Source organism: Zea mays, chromosome 1 (genome assembly GCF_902167145.1).
Source record: "Zea mays cultivar B73 chromosome 1, Zm-B73-REFERENCE-NAM-5.0, whole genome shotgun sequence".
NCBI lineage: Eukaryota > Viridiplantae > Streptophyta > Magnoliopsida > Poales > Poaceae > Zea > Zea mays.
Genome location: NC_050096.1, coordinates 32,198,908 through 32,220,122, shown reverse-complemented (window position 1 = coordinate 32,220,122; position 21,215 = coordinate 32,198,908).

The following is a 21,215-nucleotide window of genomic DNA, read 5'->3' as shown; positions in this document are numbered from 1 at the left end:
TTGAGTGCCCTGCCCATGCCAAGACACACCCTAAGATACATCCTCCCCGACGGGGTCCCTCTCGGGAGGCGAGATCTATGTCTAATGTGAAGAAGACCCTCTGCGCCATCGCGGACCGTCTGAGCCCCAGGCACGGACTGTCCGGACGTACGCAGAGGAGGAGCCGCTCCTGTGCTCAGGTCACGGACCGTCCGCGCCTCCGCGGATAGCACCGCCATGTGGTTTGTTCCAGTGTTTGGCGCCCAGATCGGCACCAACACAGCGCCATCGGCTTCGACCGTGAGATCTACATATCGTTGTTTGTGTTGAACTTGCGGAACGACGCACCATTTCCTCCTTTGTCGAGGCCCGCACCGGAAATTCGTTGCAGTCGCCACTTGGTGTTGGCATTGTTGCGTCTATAACGATTGTGACGTAAAGCGACGGCGGAATAAAGATGACATAGGCATCCTAATCTTATCCATAGCTCGCAGGCATCGCTACTTTGGTCGCATGGCCTGAGGGTTGCAAAGGGAATTCGGTTGGTTCCGTAACGACGGTGACTACTGTTTCATTTATTAGGCAGGCGGCATATTTATGGAGGCAGAGCCAGTTACCGCGGGTTGATTATAAAAATTATAAGGGGATTTTTTTTAAGATGACAACATGGGATCGTGAAACTAGTGCTTTATATAGTGCAAAGAGTGCCTTATAAAATCATATATGTAGTAGTGTGAGTGAACTATTTAGCACATATAACTCATGGATACTCTGTGTCTATACTCTAGTCCTTGTGTAATATGAGACAAATCAGGGGCGGAGCCACGGGGTGGGCAAAAGGGGCCATGGCCCCACCTCAAATTTTTTTGTCTTCTTATATATATGTTGAATATGATGCAAATTGGAAAAAATATTAAGTACATGAAGTCAAAAATGCAGCACACATCCACCGTCCTGCCCAACAATCCAACTCCACAACTCTCTAAAACAGCCCAATTCCGCTCATGTTCTGTTATCGTTGTACCCGATCGACACAAGGTAGAAGCGCTCGACTATGGGTGTGTTTGGTTTGGCTTTTGGCTTTGGCTTTTGCCCCCTAAAAGCCAAAAGCCAAACCAAAGGGCTGGATCCAGAAAGCAGTTTTTTCTAAAAGCTGACTTTCTCGCAGTGCAAAACTGAAAGCACCCTTGGACCTGCTTTTAGTGGCTTTTGAATGGAACTGTGAAAACATATATTTAAGAACTTTTAACGGCTTTTAGTGGTTTTCACCAAACGGTTTTTAGCTTTTTAACAGATCACAGCCCACAGCAGCTTTTTCCACAGCTCACAGCCCACAGTAGCTTTTTTCACAGCCACAGCCCAACCAAACAGACCCTATGTCGTCGACATCCCTTGTTGTACTCGCTGACTTTGTGGCCTGCCCCTTCTACGTTGCCCCATTGTCGCTGCCACACCTAGCTCCCCTTCTGTGGTCACCAGCTCTGTCGCCGCACCAATGTCGTTGCCGCCTATCCATCCCCTTCTGCCTGCACTCACACACCCGTGCAATTCCGTCATTCAGCCATCGCAACATTGACACGTAGTTCTTTTGTTCATATTTTTATTTCTTTCAAATTTTAATTTCTATTATTCGATCACTAGGTTCTATATGCAATATTATATCTGTTTCATAGTCTTATCTAGATGTATTATGGTTTTGTTTTGGCCCACATGAAATTTTGTCATGCGTCCGCCATTGAGACAAATATAGGGATTGTTTAGTCCGGCACTAGAAAAAGTGAATCTGAATCTCAGATTCATCTTGCTGCAGCTCTACCGTAGTTATGAGATTTATCAAAATGTTTGATGCAAAACGAGAAACCGGCGGCATACGCTTCACGTCCACCATCTGGCCGTCCTTCAGTTTTTAGGTAGGCCATAGTTGAGGTAGTCCATCTTGGTGCAGCTCTGACCTCTCCGAAGACCATAGTTGAGGTAGGCAGGCGCGCTATATGCTTCACGGCGAAACGAGAAAAGCACCGGGGAGGTGGAAGTTGTGGACACCTGGACCGGGTCGATGTGAACCTCGTCGAGCTGCCCCACAGGGGACGCGGAGGCGCCGGTAGTCCTGCCTGTTTGCATCAGAAACCGGCGGAGCCTACGCCGGCCGAAAGGGCGACGACCTCGTCTTCCTCGGAAACACGCGTCCGGTGTACCGACGAAACCGTGTCCCTCTTCCTGGGTCGTGGTCTCGTCTCGTGGCATCGGAGGAAGACGGAGAAGAAGAAAACGCGCAGATCACACGTCCGCACCGTCCCAGCTGCTGTGCTGGACCATGCATGGATGGAGTGGTAGGAATTTGGAAGCACAGGCAGTCGTCATTCATACCCACTCGTTCGTTCGCCGTGTGATTGCTGCGAATAAAATTTAAGTATGGTGCATGTGAAACTACGAATGCGTCTGCATTCTAAAATAAAGAATACAAAATTTTGCTGTTATAGTTATTATTACCAACAAAAAAATCTGTTGCATCTTTGGTCACAGAATGTGTGCAGGACACGGAGTATTTTATGTTGCCAGAGGAGCGCGCGCGTGTGCATATTGCGAACATGTGACAGACAGCAACTAGAGGCGGCCTCGACGGTCTTTAGATAAAAGAGCTGTACGATACGAGACGGCGTTCCGTCTGAACCTCTACTTCACGTCGGAGACCGGCCGGGAATTGACCGATCGAATAACCATTCCCACAGTTCAAACGAACAGTACTGTGTACTACCAATATTTATAAGAATCGCAACAGACCAAAGATTCAATCTAATTCGCTGAATGGGAACACACGAAGATGAATGAACTGACTCCAGTGCCAATGGCATTGTTTATCTAAACAGGGTTGATGGTTCCCTTGCCCCCGACCCCGAATGTTGGAAGTCCGTGAGGCCCTGTTCGCTTACTCTGAAATGGTTCCTTTGGAATCGTTTCAGCTGGATTGACATATTTATCTGTATTAATATTAATTAGCTGGAATAGTTCTGGGTCTCAATTCAATATAAACGAACAGGGCCTCAATGTTGTGCCCGCAGTCTAGTCTGTTTTTTCAAGTCTACTCAACAATGTTACTTGTTAGTTATTAGTGGTGGTCGCCTATCTGATTATCTATTTCTCTCACCTATATGTTGCACATTAAACTATTAAAAATCATCTAAATAACCGCATAAAACAATTTTTAAAGTGATTTCACTGACATGACAAATTAAAAATTCTATAGCCTATAACATATTAAGAATTGACTGCATAACCCATCAATTCTAAACACATGATATTGTAATATTTGATGTACTTAATAACATTTAAAAGACCTCTCGGGTAGACTATTTGGTGCCTCCACCTCTCGATCCTTTCTAGGCTAACCCAACGAACTGTTGGAATTAGGCCTACTAATGTTTAGCTCAATTCAAAAAGTAAGTCAAGGTTGTGTAGAGATGACATGTGCCTTTAGTCCCATATTAATCATTTACGTAGAAGATAACCAACTTTTATGTGGGAGTGTTCTCTACTTTTCATATGAGACAAATAAATGGCTATAAAGGTTGCCACACATATGCTCGCGTTTCGCGTTATTTAACGCGTAACTTGTGACGATGTGTGATAGTGTCATGTACTAAACGACAGTTTAATTTTTGTCTTTTGTTTATTTGATTATCAAATACCACATCTAGACCGTCACGTCAATCAGGAGTAATGGTCACACACGTTTGCGAGATCTCCGGGTGATTACACGTATAGAGATTCCAGGGGACGGTTCCTGAAATTTAGCAAATCGAACCCGTCAAGCTGTTGCGACCTTCTAAAGAGGAGGTCCTTTAGCCGGAGGGCAAACAATACATCAATCGAATTAAGGAATCTGCCACGTTGTCCCTTCGTTTGTCATGTCGTCCCTTCGTCTTCTCTATGCGTTGTCGCTTCTCTATCCTGTCGTCCCTTCGTCTGCCGTGCAGCAGATCAAGGGAGAGCGGTGTTTCCGAACCATTGTCGGCGTTTTGGCGACCTGTACGGGTGCCGGCGAATCAGTTTTCTAAGAAGTGCTTCGCGCACGTCCGCTCGGTTCCTCACTATCACTCGTGAAAATAATTGCAAGTAAATCTGTATTTTCAGTTTATTGTGATGACGGTCTTATGGTTAGTGTTGGGGGGTCTTCTTCTCCACCGAAGGTCCTCAAGAAAAAACACCTTCCGCAAAATAATACAAAGGCTCGTCAAAGCTACCTTCAGTCTCAGTTTAGCCCCTCAAGACGAAGCCTCTACGTAGAGGCGACAATGCAGAATAACGAAGCTTAATAGCTTCGGCCCAGACCAAGCAAAGAAGGAAAAAAGGACTAAATCGATCTTATTAATTTTAGTTGCTTGTAAACAAATGTTCAAAGGTATGTATGTAATTTTACTCGGGCTGTGTCCCGTGCCTATAAATAAATGAACAGTATCCTCGTACCGTTCACGCTGGATTGTAATCACTCTCGAGCCATTCTCAATCTCTCACCTTCCGGTAAGCTGAAGGTATCATTGTAATATAAATATTATTAATACTTATTCATGTTTAATAAATATAAATGAATCATAAATATATAACAAATATTATCTTCATTCCTCTGTTTCTTTCATGTCTCTACTATACTTAAAATAGCTGTTTCAACGGTCGTCCCGCGTCATTTTTTTTACAAATAATCTCTTACATCTATTTCAAATTAACGCGCTGCACGTCTATACATGGTCAAACGGCGGCCCAGCATGGGTCAGACACCCGCGGGCCACAGCACTGGCCCAGGCACGTCAAGCCGCACCTGCTGACTATGCCGGGCCGACCCATTAGCCCGTCGACCCATTTGATTAAATCAACCGCAGGCCACAGCACTGGCACAGGCACGTCAAGCCGCACCTGCTGACTGTGTCAGGCCGGCCTGTTAGCCCGTCGGCCTATTTGATTAAATCAGCGTAAAATATTAAAAACGGTGCAGGAGGTGGGATTGGAACCTAGGCCCTGATTGAAGAAGGGCGGGAGACACTGGGTGAAGCTGTCTAACCAATAGAACATCATACTCAGATGTTTTTAATATTAAATATAAATTGTATATATGTGTCGGGGACCATAATTAGGGGTACCCTCAAGACGCCTAATTCTCAGCTGGTAACCCCGTCAGCATAAAGCTGCAAAGGCCTGATGGGTACGATTAAGTCAGGGATCAGTCCACACGAGTGACTCGATCACGCTTCACCCGAGCCTAGCCTCGGCCAAGGGCAGCCGACCTCGAGAGACTTCCGTCTCGCCCGAGGCCCCCCTTTTTACGGCGGACACATCACCGGCTCGCCCGAGGCCTTGGCTTCGCTCAGAAGCAACCCTGACTAAATCGCCACACCGACTGACCAAGTTGCAGGAGCATTTAACGCAAAGGTGGCCTGACACCTTTATCCTGACACGCGCCCCCCCGGCAGAGCCGAAGTGACCGCCGTCACTCCACCGCTCCACTGACCAGTCTGACAGAAGGACAGCGCCGCCTGCGCCACTCCGACTGCGATGCCACTCGACAGAGTGAGTCTGACAGGCAGTCAGGCCTTGCCAAAGGCGCCACGGCGAACTCCGCTCCACCCGACCCCAGGGCTCGGACTCGGGCTAAGACCCGGAAGACGGCGAACTCCGCTCCGCCCGACCCTAGGGCTCGGACTCGGGCTAAGACCCGGAAGACGGCGAACTCCGCTTCGCCCGACCCCAGGGCTCGGACTCGGGCTAAGACCCGGAAGACGGCGAACTCCGCTCCGCCCGACCCCAGGGCTCGGACTCGAGCTAAGACCCGGAAGACGGCGAACTCCGCTCCGCCCGACCCCAGGGCTCGGACTCGGGCTAAGACCCGGAAGACGGCGAACTCCGCTCCGCCCGACCCCAGGGCTCGGACTCGGGCTAAGACCCGGAAGACGACGAAACTCCGCCTCGCCCGACCCCAGGGCTCGGACTCCGCCCTGGCCTCGGCCGAACGACCTCCGCCTCGCCCGACCCCATGGCTCGGACTCGGCCTCGGCAACAGAAGACAGACTCAACCTCGGCTTCGAAGGAGCCCCCACGTCACCCTGCTTAGGGCACAGACCCGCCACGTCAACAGGGAGCGCCATCATCGTCCTACCCCGAATCGACTCGGGTCACGGAGAACAAGACCGGCGTCCCATCCGGCCAGCTCCGCCGGATGGGCAATGATGGCGCTCCACAAGCTCTGTGACGACGGCGGCCCCCAGCTCTCTTACGGAAGCAGGGCGACGTCAGCAAGGACTCGACCGCTCCAACAGCTGTCCCTCCGCCAGGCTCCGTCGCACCTCCGACAGCCACGACATCACGCCAGCAAGGTGCCAAGACCTCTCCGGCTGCCACATTGGCATGTACCTAGGGCGCTAGCTCTCTCTCCGCTAGACACGTAGCACTCTGCTACACCCCCCCCATTGTACACCTGGATCCTCTCCTTACGACTATAAAAGGGAGGACCAGGGCCTTCTTAGAGAAGGTTGGCCGCGCGGGACCGAGGACGGGACAGGCGCTCTCTTGGGGCCGCTCGCTTCCCTCACCCGCGTGGACGCTTGTAACCCCCCTACTGCAAGCGCACCCGACCTGGGCGCGGGACGAACATGAAGGCCGCGGGACTTCCACCTCTCTCACGCTCGACTCCGGCCACCTCGCCTCTCCCCCCTTCGCGCTCGCCCACGCTCTCGACCCATCTGGGCTGGGGCACGCAGCACACTCACTCGTCGGCTTTGGGACCCCCCTGTCTCGAAACGCCGACAGTTGGCGCGCCAGGTAGGGGCCTGCTGCGTGCTGACGAACAGCTCCCCGTCAAGCTCCAGATGGGCAGTCTCCAGCAACCTCTCCGGCCCGGGGCGGTGCTTCGTTTCGGGACTCTTGAGTTCATGTCCTTCGACGGCAGCTACGACATGATACTTCTTCCACCGCCGCGCGACAACGACAATGGCGGCCGACAACCCGCCCGCCGGCGGCGGAATCGACGACATCTTCCCCGCGTGGTGGAAGAGCAACATTCGAGCTCGCTCCGTTCTCTCCCCCGCCAACGGAGGAGGAGGCGGGGCCATCAAGGCCAAGCGGGAGGCCGCGCTTCGTTGGTCGTCGAGCGAATCGACGCCCCCGACGCCCCGACGGAAGGCACGCCGGACATCGACCTCGCGTTCAAGACGAAGGCAAGCGCCGTCCCCCCGCGACACGCTGACCCCGAGCAAGAAGACGACGCCGGTGCGCTCGCGGAAAGCCTGCAGGACGTCGCCCTCGTACCTGAGATGACGGTGCAACTAGTCCCCGATGTGACTACGTCGCTCCTCGTCGACCAAAAGGTACCGACTAACTCCCATCTTACGTCATTTCGACTCGGCCTCAACCCGCCAAACGACCTCGCTTTGGCGGGCGCTCTCATTGAGGCGAGTGCAACCCCACTGGGGTTTCGTATACGGTCGCCTTGGGACCGGCTGACGGACGTCTCGACCTACGGGCCCTCTGGGTCTGAGGAAGATGACGATCCCAGCGTCTGTTGGGATTTCTCCGGACTTGGCAACCCCAGTGCCATGCGGGACTTCATGACCGCATATGACTACTGCCTATCCGACTGTTCCGACGGAAGCCGCAGCCTTGGCGACGAGAGCTGCGGCCCAAGCCGCGAATGTTTTCACATCGAGCTAGGGGATCCCTCCAAAGGCAACCATCTCGGCATGCCGGAGGACGGTGATCTTCCTAGGCCGGTGCCTCGCGCCGACATCCCACGGGAGCTAGCTGTGGTCCCCGCTCCGGCGGGGGGTCACGACCCACAACTCGAGCAAGTCCGCGAGGCGCAGGCCGGGCTCAACGAGGGAACAGGAGCGCTTGAGCCGATCCGTCGGGACGTCGGGTAGGTATGGGCGGGCCAACCCCTGCCCGGAGAAATGCGTCACCTGCCCCAAGGTCTCCAGCACCGCGTCGCCAACGATGTCAGGGTCAGGCCGCCGCCCGCATCCAGCGGGGTTGGTCAGAACCTGGCAGCCGCAGCGATGCTCCTCCGCGCGATGCCGGAGCCATCAACCACCGAGGGTCGGCGAATCCAGGGAGAGCTCAAGAATCTCCTGGAAAGCGCTGCGGCCCGACGGGCCGAGAGCACTGCCTCCCGAAGGCAGGGATATCCCTCGGAACCTCACGCCGCGACTTCCCGATTCATGAGGGAAGCCTCGGTCTACACCGGGCGCACGCGCAACACCGCGCCTGCGGCCCCGGGCCACCTCGGCAACGAGCACCATCGACGCGACCGTCGGGCCCACCTCGACGAAAGGGTGCGCCGAGGCTACCACCCCAGGCGTGGGGGGCGCTACGACAGCGGGGAGGATCGGAGTCCCTCGCCCGAACCACCCGGTCCGCAGGCCTTCAGTCGGGCCATCCGACGGGCGCCATTCCCGACCCAGTTCCGACCCCCGACTACTATCACAAAGTACTCGGGGGAAACGAGACCAGAACTGTGGCTCGCAGACTATCGTCTTGCCTGCCAACTGGGTGGGACGGACGACGACAACCTCATCATCCGTAACCTCCCCCTGTTCCTCTCCGACACTGCTCGTGCCTGGTTGGAGCACCTGCCTCCGGGGCAGATCTCCAACTGGGACGACTTGGTCCAAGCCTTCGCTGGCAATTTCCAGGGCACATACGTGCGCCCCGGGAATTCCTGGGACCTTCGAAGCTGCCGGCAACAGCCGGGGGAGTCGCTCCGGGACTACATCCGGCGATTCTCGAAGCAGCGCACCGAGCTGCCCAACATCACCGACTCGGATGTCATCGGCGCGTTCCTCGCCGGCACCACTTGCCGCGACCTCGTGAGCAAGCTGGGTCGCAAGACCCCCACCAGGGCGAGCGAGCTGATGGACATCGCCACCAAGTTCGCCTCTGGCCAGGAGGCGGTCGAGGCTATCTTCCGAAAGGACAAGCAGCCCCAGGGCCGCCCATCGGAAGAGGCTCCCGAGGCGTCTGCTTCGCGCGGCGCCGAGAAGAAAGGCAAGAAGAAGTCGCAATCGAAACGCGACGCCGCTGACGTGGACCTTGTCGCCGCCGCCGAGTACAAGAACCCTCGGAAGCCCCCCGGAGGTGCAAACCTCTTCGACAAGATGCTCAAGGAGCCATGCCCCTACCATCAGGGGCCCGTCAAGCACACCCTCGAGGAGTGCGTTATGCTTCGGCGTCACTTCCACAGGGCCGGGCCACCCGCCGAGGGTGGCACGGCCCGCGACGACGACAAGAACGAAGATCACCAAGCAGGAGAGTTCCCCGAGGTCCGCGACTGCTTCATGATCTATGGAGGGCATGCGGCGAACGCCTCGGCTCGGCATCGCAAGCAAGAGCGCCGGGAGGTCTGCTCGGTGAAGGTGGCGGCGCCAGTCTACCTAGACTGGTCCGACAAGCCCATCACCTTCGACCAGGCCGACCACCCCGACCATGTGCCGAGCTCGGGGAAATACCCGCTCGTCGTCGACCCCGTTGTCGGCAATGTCAGGCTCACCAAGGTCCTGATGGATGGGGGCAGCTGCCTCAACATCATCTACGCCGAGACCCTCAAGCTCCTGCGCGTCGATCTGTCCTCCGTCCGAGCAGGCGCTGCGCCCTTCCACGGGATCATCCCTGGGAAGCGCGTCCAGCCCCTCGGGCGACTCGACCTCCCCGTCTGCTTCGGGACGCCCTCCAACTTCCGAAGGGAGGCCCTGACGTTCGAGGTGGTCGGGTTCCGAGGAACCTACCACGCCGTGCTAGGGAGGCCATGCTACGCGAAGTTCATGGCCGTCCCCAACTACACCTACCTGAAGCTCAAGATGCCGGGCCCCAACGGGGTCATCACCGTCGGCCCCACGTACAAACACGCGTTCGAATGCGACGTGGAGTGCGTGGAGTACGCCGAGGCCCTCGCCGAGTCCGAGGCCCTCATCGCCGACCTGGAGAACCTCTCCAAGGAGGTGCCAGACGTGAAGCACCATGCCGGCAACTTCGAGCCAGCAGAGACGGTTAAGGCCGTCCCTCTTGACCCCAGTGGCGACACCACCAAGCAGGTCCGGATCGGTTCCGGGCTCGACCCCAAATAGGAAGCAGTGCTTGTCGACTTTCTCCGCGCAAACGCCGACGTTTTTGCGTGGAGTCCCTCGGACATGCCCGGCATACCGAGGGATGTCGCCGAGCACTCGCTGGATATTCGGGCCGAAGCCCGACCCGTCAGGCAGTCTCTGCGCCGATTCGACGAGGAGAAGCGCAGAGTGATTGGCGAAGAGATCCACAAGCTAATGGCAGCAGGGTTCATCAAAGAGGTATTCCATCCCGAATGGCTTGCCAACCCTGTGCTTGTGAGGAAGAAAGGGGGGAAATGGCGGATGTGTGTAGACTACACTGGTCTCAACAAAGCATGTCCGAAGGTTCCCTACCCTCTGCCTCGCATCGATCAAATCGTGGATTCCACCGCTGGGTGCGAAACCCTGTCCTTCCTCGATACCTACTCAGGGTATCACCAGATCCGGATGAAAGAGTCCGACCAGCTCGCGACTTCTTTCATCATGCCGTTCGGCATGTACTGCTATGTCACCATGCCGTTCGGTTTGAGGAATGCGGGCGCGACGTACCAGCGGTGCATGAACCATGTGTTCGGCGAACACATCGGTCGCACAGTCGAGGCCTACGTCGATGACATCGTAGTCAAGACAAGGAAGGCTTCCGACCTCCTCTCCGACCTTGAAGTGACATTCCGATGTCTCAAGGCGAAAGGAGTCAAGCTCAATCCTAAGAAGTGTGTCTTCGGGGTGCCCCGAGGCATGCTCCTAGGGTTCATCGTCTCCGAGCGAGGCATTGAAGCCAACCCGGAGAAAATCGCGGCCATCACCAGCATGGGGCCCATCAAGAACTTAAAAGGTGTACAGAGGGTCATGGGATGCCTCGCGGCCCTGAGCCGCTTCATCTCACGCCTCGGCGAAAGAGGTCTGCCTCTGTACCGCCTCTTAAGGAAGGCCGAGTGTTTCGCTTGGACCCCTGAGGCCGAGGAAGCCCTCGGCAACCTGAAGGCGCTCCTTACGAAGACGCCTATCTTGGTGCCCCCGGCGGATGGAGAAGCCCTCTTGGTCTACGTCGCCGTGACCACTCAGGTGGTTAGCGCCGCGATTGTGGTCGAGAGGCAAGAGGAAGGGCATGCATTGCCCGTTCAGAGGCCGGTCTACTTCATCAGCGAAGTGCTGTCCGAGACCAAGATCCGCTACCCACAAGTTCAAAAGCTGCTATATGCTGTGATCCTGACAAGGCGGAAGCTGCGACACTACTTCGAGTCTCATCTGGTAACTGTGGTGTCATCCTTCCCCCTGGGGGAGATCATCCAGTGCCGAGAGGCCTCGGGCAGGATCGCAAAGTGGGCGGTGGAAATCATGGGCGAAACGATCTCGTTCGCCCCTCGGAAGGCCATCAAGTCCCAGGTGTTGGCGGACTTCGTGGCCGAATGGGTTGACACCCAGTTGCCGACGGCTCCGATCCAACCGGAGCTCTGGACCATGTTTTTCGACGGGTCGCTGATGAAGACAGGAGCCGGCGCGGGCCTGCTCTTCATCTCGCCCCTCGGAAAGCACTTGCGCTACGTGCTGCGCCTCCATTTCCCGGCGTCCAACAATGTGGCCGAGTACGAAGCTCTGGTCAACGGGTTGCGAATCGCCATCGAGCTAGGGGTCAGACGCCTCGACGCCCGCGGTGATTCGCAGCTCGTCATCGACCAAGTCATGAAGAACTCCCACTGCCGCGACCCGAAGATGGAGGCCTACTGCGACGAGGTTCGGCGCCTGGAAGACAAGTTCTTTGGGCTCGAGCTCAACCACATCGCTCGACGCTACAACGAAACCGCAGACGAGCTGGCTAAAATAGCCTCGGGGCGAACGACGGTCCCCCCAGACGTCTTCTCCCGGGATCTGCATCAACCCTCTGTCAAGATCGACGACGCGCCCGAGCCCGAGGTACCCTCGGCTCAGCCCGAGGCACCCTCGGCCCCCGAGGGCGAGGCACTGGACGTCGAGGAAGAGCAGAGCGGGGCCACGCCAGATCGAGATTGGCAGGCCCCGTACCTGCAATATCTCCGTCGAGGAGAGCTACCCCCCGACCAAGTCGAGGCTCGGCGGGTAGTGCGACGCGCCAAGTCGTTCGTCCTGCTGGGCGATGAAGAGAAGCTCTACCATCGCAGCCCCTCGGGCATCCTCCAGCGATGCATCTCCATCGCCGAAGGTCGGGAACTGCTGCAAGAAATACACTCGGGGGCTTGCGGCCATCACGCAGCGCCCCGAGCCCTTGTCGGGAATGCTTTCCGACAAGGCTTCTACTGGCCAACGGCGGTGGCTGACGCCACTAGAATTGTCCGCACCTGCGAAGGGTGCCAATTCTATGCGAAGCAGACCCACCTGCCCGCTCAGGCTCTGCAGACGATACCCATCACCTGGCCCTTCGCTGTATGGGGTCTGGACCTCGTCGGTCCCTTGCAGAAGGCGCCCGGGGGCTACACGCACCTGCTGGTCGCCATCGACAAATTCTCCAAGTGGATCGAGGTCCGACCTCTGAACAGCATCAGGTCCGAGCAGGCGGTGGCGTTCTTCACCAACATCATCCATCGCTTCGGGGTCCCGAACTCCATCATCACCGACAACGGCACCCAGTTCACCGGCAAAAAATTCTTGGATTTTTGCGAGGATCACCATATCCGGGTGGACTGGGCCGCCGTGGCTCATCCCATGTCGAATGGGCAAGTAGAGCGTGCCAACGGCATGATTCTACAAGGGCTCAAGCCTCGGATCTACAACGACCTCAACAAGTTCGGCAAGCGGTGGATGAAGGAACTCCCCTCGGTGGTCTGGAGCCTAAGGACGACGCCGAGTCGTGCCACGGGTTTCACGCCGTTTTTCCTGGTCTACGGGGCTGAAGCTATCTTGCCCACTGACCTGGAATACGGCTCCCCGAGGACGAGGGCCTACACCGATCAAAGCAACCAAGCTAGCCGAGAAGAATCGCTGGACCAGCTGGAGGAGGCTCAGGACAGGGCCTTACTACACTCGGCGCGGTACCAGCAGTCCCTGCGACGCTACCACACCCGAGGGGTCCGGTCCCGAGACCTCCAGGTGGGCGATCTGGTGCTTCGGCTGCGGCAAGACGCCCGAGGGAGGCACAAGCTCACGCCCCCCTGGGAAGGGTCATTCGTCATCGCCAAAGTTCTGAAGCCCGGAACGTACAAGCTGGCCAACAATCAAGGCGAGATCTACGGCAACGCTTGGAACATCAAACAGCTACGTCGCTTCTACCCTTAAGATGTTTCCAAGTTGTTCATATACCTCGCACCTACGCAAAGTTTAGTCGTCAAGGAAGGGTCGGCCTAGCCTCGGCAAAGCCCGACCCTCCCTCGGGGGCTAAAAGGGGGGAGACCCCCTCTGCGTCGAATTTTTCCTCGAAAAAGGAATCCACTCTGGCCGCTGCTTGTCGGTGAGGGGCGGAGCAAACCTTCACCGACCAGCTCCTCCAGATCACTCGCCGTCACCGTGGAGAAGGGCCACGGATCGCGTAGGGGGATTATGGTCACTCGATCCGCCATCACCAAAATGGAGAAGATGGCGGCGCGGGGGGCAGGGAGAGCGGTTTCTCTCTTCTCCGACTAAAGTTTCCCGGGTTGCGAAAACCTAAAGGGAAAAGAAGGGAGCAGAGCGAAGAACCGTCACCGGACCCCCTCCCAAGTATATGAAGGCCAGGGCGAAACCGTTTCCAGCACACCGCCTGGACCGGACGCGGGATTCAAAAAGCGCGAAGCGGTACAGCCGTTCCTCGAACGACTCGCGCACGCGTAACGGCCGCCCCGCCAACCACTCGCCCCGTCGCATTAACTCCGCGGCGGGACACGCGGCGCCTCTGGCGGGAGAAGCGCGCGACGCTTCGCCTTCGCCGTAATAACCGCGTCAGAAAGAGGTACGCCACGTCGTTCGATTTCGTATCCCTTTCCTTTTTTCTCTTTCTCTATCTCTTGCAACAGGGACCGGGAAAGGGGGATACCCCGAAAAGGATCCTTCTCCGCAAAGGAACCGGGCTCCGAGCCCCCCCTACTGATCAGGGGTTCGAAGACTGGCCCTCCGAAGGGTTCAACAGTCGCCTCAGATCGCGTGGGCCCGACACCCACTACTGGTCAGGGGTTCGAAGGCCAGCCCCCCGAAGGGTTCCATGGCCGCCTCAGGCTACTCGGGCTCCGCGCCCATTACTGATCAGGGGTTCGAAGGCTGGCCCCCGAAGGGTTCACAGTCGCCTCAGACACCGAGCGAGGGATGACCAGGGGTACGTTCGATACATAACCGAGGCTCGGGCTGCGCTCCCGAGGTACCCTAGGACATTTCCGAGGCCAGCGGGAACGATCTTGTAACGGAATCCCATCGGAGGGAGGCATCGAGCCCTCGGACCCCGTCGCCAGGGGACCGGGTCCGGCAAATCACCCGCAGGTACTTTTGGGCGTGCCTCTGGGCCCCTAGCCGACCCCCAACGAACGGGGCACGGACGTCCACTCGGAGTACCCGCTTGCAGCTCACCGGAGACACCATGTTCGGTGCCCATCGAGGGTAACATGGCGCACTCCCCCCCTCCTCCTTGCGGAAAGGCGACGTAGGGGCGTATGTAAAAAGTCGAGTCTGTACCTGATCGTCCTCTCGCCCTGTGCAGAGGCTCGGGGGCTGCTCTCGCAAAAACCGGCTCCGGCCAAACCGTTGACAGCGTCAACATACCAGCCCGAGAGCTTGGGCCCCGACCGTGCACCCGGGCTACGGCCAGTTCGCATGAGGGAACGACCAGACCAGCCGAAGCATTACGCGAGGTATTAAGACCTCGAAGGAGTGTAACCACTCCTCCGAGGCCTCGGGGGCTACACCCGGCGGGTGCGCTCGCGCGCACCCACCGGAACAAAATGCAACCGAGAAAGGCTGGTCCCCTTGCAAAAAAGTGCGACGAAAGCCTCCAAGCGAGTGCTAACACTCCCTTCGAGGCTCGGGGGCTACTGTCGGGGACCATAATTAGGGGTACCCTCAAGACGCCTAATTCTCAGCTGGTAACACCCGTCAGCATAAAGCTGCAAAGGCCTGATGGGTACGATTAAGTCAGGGATCAGTCCACACGAGTGACTCGATCACGCTTCACCCGAGCCTAGCCTCGGCCAAGGGCAGCCGACCTCGAGAGACTTCCGTCTCGCCCGAGGCCCCCCTTTTTACGGCGGACACATCACCGGCTCGCCCGAGGCCTTGGCTTCGCTCAGAAGCAACCCTGACTAAATCGCCACACCGACTGACCAAGTTGCAGGAGCATTTAACGCAAAGGTGGCCTGACACCTTTATCCTGACACGCGCCCCCCCCCCGGCAGAGCCGAAGTGACCGCCGTCACTCCACCGCTCCACTGACCAGTCTGACAGAAGGACAGCGCCGCCTGCGCCACTCCGACTGCGATGCCACTCGACAGAGTGAGTCTGACAGGCAGTCAGGCCTTGCCAAAGGCGCCACGGCGAACTCCGCTCCGCCCGACCCCAGGGCTCGGACTCGGGCTAAGACCCGGAAGACGGCGAACTCCGCTCCGCCCGACCCCAGGGCTCGGACTCGGGCTAAGACCCGGAAGACGGCGAACTCCGCTTCGCCCGACCCCAGGGCTCGGACTCGGGCTAAGACCCGGAAGACGGCGAACTCCGCTCCGCCCGACCCCAGGGCTCGGACTCGGGCTAAGACCCGGAAGACGGCGAACTCCGCTCCGCCCGACCCCAGGGCTCGGACTCGGGCTAAGACCCGGAAGACGGCGAACTCCGCTCCGCCCGACCCCAGGGCTCGGACTCGGGCTAAGACCCGGAAGACGACGAAACTCCGCCTCGCCCGACCCCAGGGCTCGGACTCCGCCCTGGCCTCGGCCGAACGACCTCCGCCTCGCCCGACCCCATGGCTCGGACTCGGCCTCGGCAACAGAAGACAGACTCAACCTCGGCTTCGGAGGAGCCCCCACGTCACCCTGCTTAGGGCACAGACCCGCCACGTCAACAGGGAGCGCCATCATCGTCCTACCCCGAATCGACTCGGGTCACGGAGAACAAGACCGGCGTCCCATCCGGCCAGCTCCGCCGGATGGGCAATGATGGCGCTCCACAAGCTCTGTGACGACGGCGGCCCCCAGCTCTCTTACGGAAGCAGGGCGACGTCAGCAAGGACTCGACCGCTCCAACAGCTGTCCCTCCGCCAGGCTCCGTCGCACCTCCGACAGCCACGACATCACGCCAGCAAGGTGCCAAGACCTCTCCGGCTGCCACATTGGCATGTACCTAGGGCGCTAGCTCTCTCTCCGCTAGACACGTAGCACTCTGCTACACCCCCCATTGTACACCTGGATCCTCTCCTTACGACTATAAAAGGGAGGACCAGGGCCTTCTTAGAGAAGGTTGGCCGCGCGGGACCGAGGACGGGACAGGCGCTCTCTTGGGGCCGCTCGCTTCCCTCACCCGCGTGGACGCTTGTAACCCCCCTACTGCAAGCGCACCCGACCTGGGCGCGGGACGAACACGAAGGCCGCGGGACTTCCACCTCTCTCACACTCGACTCCGGCCACCTCGCCTCTCCCCCCTTCGCGCTCGCCCACGCGCTCGACCCATCTGGGCTGGGGCACGCAGCACACTCACTCGTCGGCTTTGGGACCCCCTGTCTCGAAACGCCGACAATATGTATATACGTTTTTTTGTAAAATAAAAAAAATACTCGTGTCGGGCTAGCACTACAGGTCGAGGCTACAGCCCAAACACGGCACGACGTTCTTGGCTCTTGCAAGCATTAGGTCGTTTCTGAGACCACATTGACGCAATAGACTCCATAGTGTTTGAGGTTGCTGAATTGGATGGAGCAACAATGATGTGTCACACTAATAATAAAATGAAAGGTTATTTGTTGGTTTTAAACATTAGTAATTGCTACGTAGTAGCATATTTATATGAAGTGCATCAAGTTTTTATTGATGTTTGACTTTAGCAATCACTTCATATTTTGATCTATCTTTTTTATAAGTTTGAGTTCATGTGACTTATTTTAGAAACTTGAGCTCATAAACTTTCTCTTATTTGGTCTGTGTATGGTGGAATTATGTCATTCTATAATCTCTGTTCGTTCAGTCAATCGTTGTGAACTCTCTTCTAATCGCTCACTTCATTGACCGTGTTGTACCAAGACATATTGGATGGAGTAAACAATAACATCAGTTAGCCAAATTAACAATATTATATAGGGAGCGGAGACAATCAATAAAAAATATTGAGATTTTTTGGTGGATAGTTTACGTGGGTATTGTTGTAAGCTGCCGCAACGCACGGGCAACCGACTAGTTGTTACTTATATTCATGTTAATATGGTAAAATGATGAAGGTGTATCCTTCATGACTTTCGTCTGAAGGTCATTATATCCGAGAGGAAATAATGTTTCGAAGGACGAAGGTCTTTAACCATTAACAATTGTGTTGTCTTGTTCTTGATTAATAGTATTTGAGAACAAGTGAACAACAGTTAAATCTGTTGTCGATTTTTCTTTTATGTGTTAATATTGTTGGGTTAGTTTAGATCTGTTCTATTTTAATGTCGTGGATACTATCTGTCAGTATATCTGAGTTTTATGTTTTATACTACATTATTAAATTAATGTTAGGTCCTATAAATTTTATAACACGAACGATACGTGTCATCTTGTCTTTGTCTCCTACTCACTCAGAGTTTGTTGCGCTCATGTAACATTGAGCTCAAACACCACGCGTCATTCGGCCACTCCCACCTGCATCGTCGCCATTCTACCGCTCCCACACGTTCACCATCTGGCCGTCCTTCAGTTTTTAGGTAGTCAGGATGGTGCTCATCGACCGGTGATGCAAGCCTAGAGAGAGCAGGGAGAGGGAGAGGGAGAGGGAGAGCCAATGAGAGCTTGTATGCAAGCATGGATGCTTAGGCTCGTGTGATGGAACACAGTGTCCAAATGACCCAACAAAACCATTTAGAGACTCATTTGAACATTATTATTAGATGTTTTAAGAGTTATAATATCAGGTTTTATAGTTGAGGGGATATGCTTAATGCTGACACGAAGAAATAGTTTCAGAATATCAGTGCTCTTTGAGCAAGATGATGCGTATGCGTACAAGGACTTGTATAATGAGAAGGTACGTGCTGCTAGCCTTCATAAGACAGCTGATATATACATATACGTGCTTATATTCTAGTAGAGAAAGAATGCTACCGTTAGCTCCCAACAATACCGAGTTTGCAGAATTCATGAGAGGTATATAATCACGTCTTGTTTAGATAATTGGAATTGAATTCCATTTTAATAATAATAATTTAGACATATATCAATTAAGTTGATTCCATTTTATACAAAATATATTTGTATACTATTATTAGCAAAATAACGGAGATATTTATGTGCTAAATTTTTACGCGTGAGACGAAGAGTGTCACGTAAGTTACAGAGTAGAAACAAATTCTATTAATGCATAAAATCATTTCACATCCTCCACGGCTCCACCCCGTAAATTTGATATAGGCTTATATCTGAACTTGGAAAGCGGTGGAATGTTATATTCCAAATTAAATAAGTTACTTTATTAAGTAAATTCCAATTTCTCTAAAATAAAGTGATCCAAACGTCCCTTCATTGCAGAATTTCTAACTTCTTGCGCTGGATAACATGCTACTTTACTTAATTTAGCAAATCTTTTTCCCCTTGTAGCCCTCGATAGCATGCTTACTTTTAGCCGACAATCACGTCGCAGCTCTGCGCTCAATGCTATGTAAAGCAACAGCTAACAAAGGGCGCGTCTAAGAGATTTTAATACAGTTGCTAAGTTTGAACAAAGCAGTGCCGGAAGAATTTCAGTGGTGGCTTTGCCTGAGTTGCTTTCAGGCACTCCGCATGGGCCGGAAAAGAACAAAAGAGAGCTCTAGTTTGGAACTACCTTTCTGCCAGTTGTAGGAGAACCTGTGATTTTGACCTGTAACTGGCATGAGTTTCTGGACCAGCTCACCTGGTTTGAGCCGTTCTTGGTTAGTGATGTGATGAACTGCTGCACTCGTTGAACCGCGTTTCCAGAGTTCACTACAAGTTACTACCTACAATTGCTGATGGGCTGGCTACACATGCTTATAGGGAGTTAGGGACACATAATAATCACAATTCTTCAGGGAGAACTAAGACGACAGCGCCATGTCTTGCGTTTAAAACGTCATGATGCCGATGCACGGAGAGCCCATTTTTTTTCAGACCGAAAGGTGCTTGCGTTTGAAATTTAGCTAGTGCCGGATCCGACTCTGCAGACTTATTTGATAATTTGCGAAGAATATAGCCGTAACGTGCACGAGAACGCTGAAAGGGTTCTTTTCTATTGCTGACAAGGTGAAAAGAGTGCCGCTGGCGCTGATGAGTGATGACGACTTTGAATTATTCAGTTTCCACTTCTCACCAGGGGAATGGTCGTTCTATTCGGTAAAACAAATAGACTGCTGCGATCCACGAGTCATTGTTATGAATTTGAAATGTATGCATGAGTCAGGTAGTACTAAATAATCGAGACCGAGGATACACAACCCAAATCTATATATGGCAAAGGCCAGAAGCTGATATGATGCACTAGGCTCACTCTGAACTAACAAAACCGGACCCGATGGACGAGCGGTCGACCCAATTTTTTTTAAACAGTGTCTCTAGAGAGGAAACCGCAATAATCTATACTATATTTAAAGCACCAGTTTCAACGGTCGTCATGCGTCATATTTTTACAAATAACCCCTCACAGTTATTTCAAATTAATCCGCTGCACGTCTATACATGGCCAAACGGCGGCCCGACACGGGCCAGACGCACGCGTGACACAACTCTGGCACATGCATGTTATGTCGGCCTGCTGACTGTGTTGGGCCAGCCCGTTAGCCTGTCGCCGGGCCAGACGCATGTGGACCATAACTCTGGCCCAGGCACGTCATGTCGTCCTGCTGACTGTGCCGGACCAGCCCGTTAGCCCGTCGGCCCATTTGATTTAATCAGCGTAAAATGTTAAAAATGGTGCAGGAGGTGGGATTTGAACCCATGCCCGTCGGCCCATTTGATTTAATCAGCGTAAAATGTTAAAAACGGTGCAGGAGGTGGGATTTGAACCCATGCTCTGATGGAAGAAGGGCGGGAAACACTAAGTAAAGTTGTCTAACCAGTAGAACATCATGCTCAAATATTTATAATATTGAATATAAATTATATATATGTATATATGTTTTTTGTAAAATAAAAATATATATAATCGTGTCGGGTCGGACCAGCACTACGGGTCGAGGCTACAGCCCAAACACGGCACGACGTTCTTGGCTCTTACAAGCATTATGTCGTTTCTGAGACCACATTGACACAATGGACTCCATGGTGTTTGAGATTGCTGAATTGGATGTAACAACAATGATTTGTCACATTAACGGTAAAATAAAAGGTTATTTGTTGGTTTTAAACGTTAGCAATTGCTACGAAGTAGCATAATTTATATGCAGCGCATTTAGTTTTTATTGATGCCTGACTTTTGCGACCACTCCATATTTTGATCTATTTCTTTATAAGTTTGAGTTTATGTGACTTATTTTAGAAACTTGAGCTCATAAACTTTCTCTTATTTGGTCTCTGTATGATGAATTATATCATTTTATAATTTTATTCGTTTAGTCAGTTTTTGTGAACTTATTCTAATCGTTCACTTCATTGGTCGTGTTGTACCAAGACATATTGGATGGAGTAAATAATAATATCAGTTAGCCAAATCAAAAAATATTATACAGAGAGCGGAGACAATCAATAAAAAAATCTTGATTTTTTGGATAAGTTACATAGGTAATGTTGTAAACCGTCGCAACGCACGGGCAACCGACTAGTAACTTTTAACTTAGCGGCCAATCGAGTAGACAGCCACACACACTATGCACCGGATCGACCCAATTGATCATTCAAGTGCTTCGTAAAACCGTGTCTGGCATATAAAATATGGATGAAAGAATCACTTTTAATAAAAAAAGTTTTATTCTATAGTTTTATAGATATTTAATTTTATGACTCACAGAGAGTTGCTAATCGTGTCAATCGAGTTTTATCTCCGTAAAACTCGTTTGTTATTCCTCTTCTTGAAAACACTATCACACCACACAAAAAA